The 4,044-nt window shown below is 39.0% G+C and overlaps 1 long non-coding RNA gene across 1 annotated transcript; it reads right to left on the reverse strand.

Moving 5' to 3' along the window:
* Positions 1-982: 982 nt before the first annotated feature.
* On the reverse strand, positions 983-2,418 carry LOC115147502 (uncharacterized). Its single transcript, XR_003866362.1, has 5 exons — positions 2,278-2,418; positions 1,885-1,975; positions 1,692-1,731; positions 1,482-1,562; positions 983-1,380 (listed from the first exon to the last, which is right to left on the reverse strand). It is a non-coding gene; the product is annotated as an uncharacterized LOC115147502 (long non-coding RNA).
* Between the last annotated feature and the right edge of the window lie 1,626 nt (positions 2,419-4,044).

A 4,044-nucleotide genomic window follows, 5' to 3' on the forward strand; every position in this document is an offset into this window, starting at 1 on the left:
TTTGACTGTAGCCTGTAGCGAATTTTCTATATTTGCAGGTTAGTGAGGGCCTCAGATTTTCACTTTATCACATAGTCGTGAGGTTGCAGATGGGTTATTAGCAGTTATGGGCGGTTGCGGGTTAACAAACAGCTGACCGGTGCACCACTAGTGTGTGTGCGTGCATGTAGTTTGTGAGGAACAGTGCTGGCTGTTGATCTGTTCAATGGTGACATCATGTGTCCAATAGGCAGAAATACAAGAAACAACAGCAGAGTGGAAAAAGTCATGAATCAATGTATTAATAGTTGATCAAATAATCTATGTATTTCTTATCTTGAACTTTGAGCTTATTTACAACATGGCGCTTATACTGTATTGACACTAAACCAAATTGTAAAAACTGCAAAGGTAAACATATTTAATGTATCTAAAATAGGTAATAATTAATAATTTGATAATAAAATAAGTGATATCATGATTCTGAACAATATGCTATTACCTAATATAAAATAATAATGAATATAAAATGTGCAATAATACAAAGTAAATAATTAGGAGAAACCTGGTCCAAGAGCTAGAAGTAATAAAAAGCTGTTATCAATATTATCCACATTAGTCACTGAGAAATGTAGACCTATTTTTGTTATAAAAATCTGGAAAAGGCGAATCCCATAGAAAAAGAGCAGAAACATAATATTAATCTACAGAGAGTAAACAGAAAAGTGGGCTTTTTGTGTTACAGAAAATCTACAAATGGTCAAATCTCATAGAAAAAGGGCAGAAGCATAATCTATCTTATTTATCATCGATATACATAATTATCATTACAAGGAAAGAGAATTCAACTCCAGCATTTACTCAGAAGTTAAAGCTTAGGAAAAACTTCTTGACATGTCACCAATAAGCATAATTACATAAATCTATCGTTCTGCCCATGAGCAAGGCAGTTAACCCACTATTCACCAGGCACTGAAGATGAGGATGTCGATTATGGCAGCCCCCCGCATCGCTCTGATTCAGAGGTGTTGGGTTAAATGCGGAAGACACATTTAAGTTGAATGCCTTCAGTTGTACAACTGACTAGGTATCCTTGTTTCCCTTTCCTTAACTTTACAAGAAAATAAAAATAATGACATCATTTTCTAAAATGTTAGAGCTCATTATCTGGAAAGCCGTTTAGATATGATAGCAATATGATAGCAGGAGAATAGAGGTGTAAATCCTAGCTTTGGTTTGGTGCTGAAGCTCTTCATCCAGGTTCTGTGGTGGTTCTCTTCAGTCCAGGTTCTGTGGTGGATCTCTTCAGTCCAGGTTCTGTGGTGGATCTCTTTAGTTCTCATAATCTGAGGGCTCAGCATCTATCTGAGGGACTGTGTCACGAGAGGAGTCCCTCACATTCTGAAAGAAAACACAATGAACACATTACACACAACTCTATAACATTTTTATGGATACAAACACACACACAAACACAAAAACACAGAAACACACACACTTACTGCCAGGGTGTCATACTCTGGTGACCTGGTCTTCATGTTCAGTGCTGTGTACGTGTCACTGTTGGGGTCAGGATGGACACTCTGTGCACGGAGAAAGCGAGAGAGAGAGCGTTGTCATGGTAACAGTGAAAATAGTATGAGAGAGACTGTTGTGACATAGTAAATTCATGTCACCAGGTGTGGAGGTGGAGGCATAGCTGATATCATCACCTGTGTGTCTGCTGTGACATCACTTCCTCCTATGGATCTCCTGTAATGAGGGAGAGAGTGAGTTCTGCTCTCTACTGACTTCCAGTGGAAGTTGACATGTTAGAAATCAAGTTTTGCACATTAATGAATGAATGAATATATTAATGCATTCATAACAAATCAGGGTGCTAAGGTGAAAAAAAATGTATGTCACCTGAACCACATGAGTCCAGAGAGACAGAGGATGAGAACCAGAACAAACACTGTGATTCCTACAGCTGCAGTCAGAACTGAGGTTTGTTTCCCTATAATAAAATATGGATGATATGAGTACGTGGCATGATATAATAAACTAAAAACAAATATAATTTGGTAAAACCTGTCTCCTCCCCTTCATCCACACTGATTGAAGAGGATTTAACAAGTGACATCAATATGGGATCAAAGCTTCACCTGGATTCACCTGGTCAGCCTGTCTATGTCATGGAAAGAACAGGTGTTCTTAGTGTTTTGTATACTCAGTGTTTAATTATAAACCAAATTCAAAGTATTAACATTAGATTGAACCATGTAGTTTTGTATTGAAGTATTGAAGATGTAACTTTACCTGCTACAATGATTATCAGAGCTGTAGAGTTATTAGAAGCTATTGTATTCTCAGCCTCACAGTAATATTCTCCTCTGTCCTCAGAGATGATGTTAGTGATGCTGTAACTCTGTCCTGATGCTTTTGGTGAGGTTACGTTCTTCTTGTACCAGGTGTATTTGTCCACAGGTGGGTTGGCATCACTGCAGCAGGTCAGAGTCACTGAACTGCCCTCCACTATTTCACCAGAGGGACTGACTGACACTGTGGTGTTCTTTGGGGCATCTGGTGGACAATATGTAACACATTGTTCATAAATAGTGGTTAACATGAGGAGCATTGTGGAATTTACACTTGTGATTGACATAAATGAAATATGAATATAAATATGTGTAACTTAGACGTTAATGTAACAATACAGTATTTGTGAAGTACGTGTAGTTCCCTACAGTAATGAGATGAGTACAATAATGGAACTTGGACATAGATTGAAATAGTAGATAGAATAGATGACAGAAGATGTTACTAAAAGAATACAACTGGAGGTGTATCACAGATACTCACATCTGACAGTGAGAGTCTCTTCAGGAGAGTAGAGATCCTCATGGCCTTCTACAGCACAGGAGTATCTGCCTGCATCCTCACTGCTGACTGGCTTTAGGAACAGACTGTTAGATTGGGTGGTTACATGTCCATTCTTGTACCAGATGTAGGTGGGGTTGGGGTTGTCAGTCAGAGTACAGGTGGTGATACAGGTCAGTTTCACCTTCTGTCCCTCTGTCACAGTGGCAGGAGTCACCTTCACCTGAAGACCTAAATGAAAGAGGATTAAACACTGAGTATATCATGAAGTACTGAGTATATCATGAAGTAATCGTTTTCAGTATTGATACGATGTGACATGTAGTGTTACCTGTGACAGTCAGAGTTGTTCCAGGGAAAGTGGGCTCCCAGTTTGTCTGATCTGTTCTGAATCTAAACTTATACTCAGCCGTATCCTCCTCTCTCAGGTCTGTGATTCTCAGGGTGGAGTCACTCTGCATATTTCCAAGGTACTCCACACGACCTCCATAACCCGGGCTCAGGATTTGAGGGGCCTCATCAAGTTTTCCTTTTATATACCATTTTGTTTCAGAGACTGTATGACTCCTGGGATATGTATAAGAGCAGGATATGTTCACTGATGACCCCTTCAAGGTACAGATCCTCTGATGGGTGTAAGTCAGGTGGAAATAACTCTGAGCCCTAACAGCTGAAACACAAGTACATTTTTCAAACGGTGTACGTATTTTGAACTGTAAAATCTGTAACAACCATTAATCAGAATGAATGATGATTTTGACAGACTTTTTAAAGTGTATTAATCACACTCACACACTGCAGGAGAATTGATGCCTTTTACAGCACAGTAGAAACTGTCTTCAGTTTTGAAGTAGACTGAGTACGAGGGGGAGGAGTCCTCTTGTACAATCTTACTGTTCCTGTACCAGATGTAGGTGGAGTTACCAGTCAGAGTACAGGTGGTGCTACAGGTCAGTGTCGTTGACCACCATGTAGTGGTCACCTTCACCTGCAGGTCTGGAGTAGATAACAACATTAAACCCTCAATGACCTGTTGTCTAGTTCAAATGAGGCAGGAGCGGACGTTCTCAAATCATCAATTCAGACATTCCTATTATAACCATACTTTCATATTTATATTATTTAAATACAAATCAAGACAATTATCCTGAACCAATTAAAGAGATCAAAACTATATATAATATCACTGTACCTGTAATAGACAGA

Source organism: Salmo trutta, chromosome 14, assembly GCF_901001165.1.
Source record: "Salmo trutta chromosome 14, fSalTru1.1, whole genome shotgun sequence".
NCBI classification, from domain to species: Eukaryota; Metazoa; Chordata; class Actinopteri; order Salmoniformes; family Salmonidae; genus Salmo; species Salmo trutta.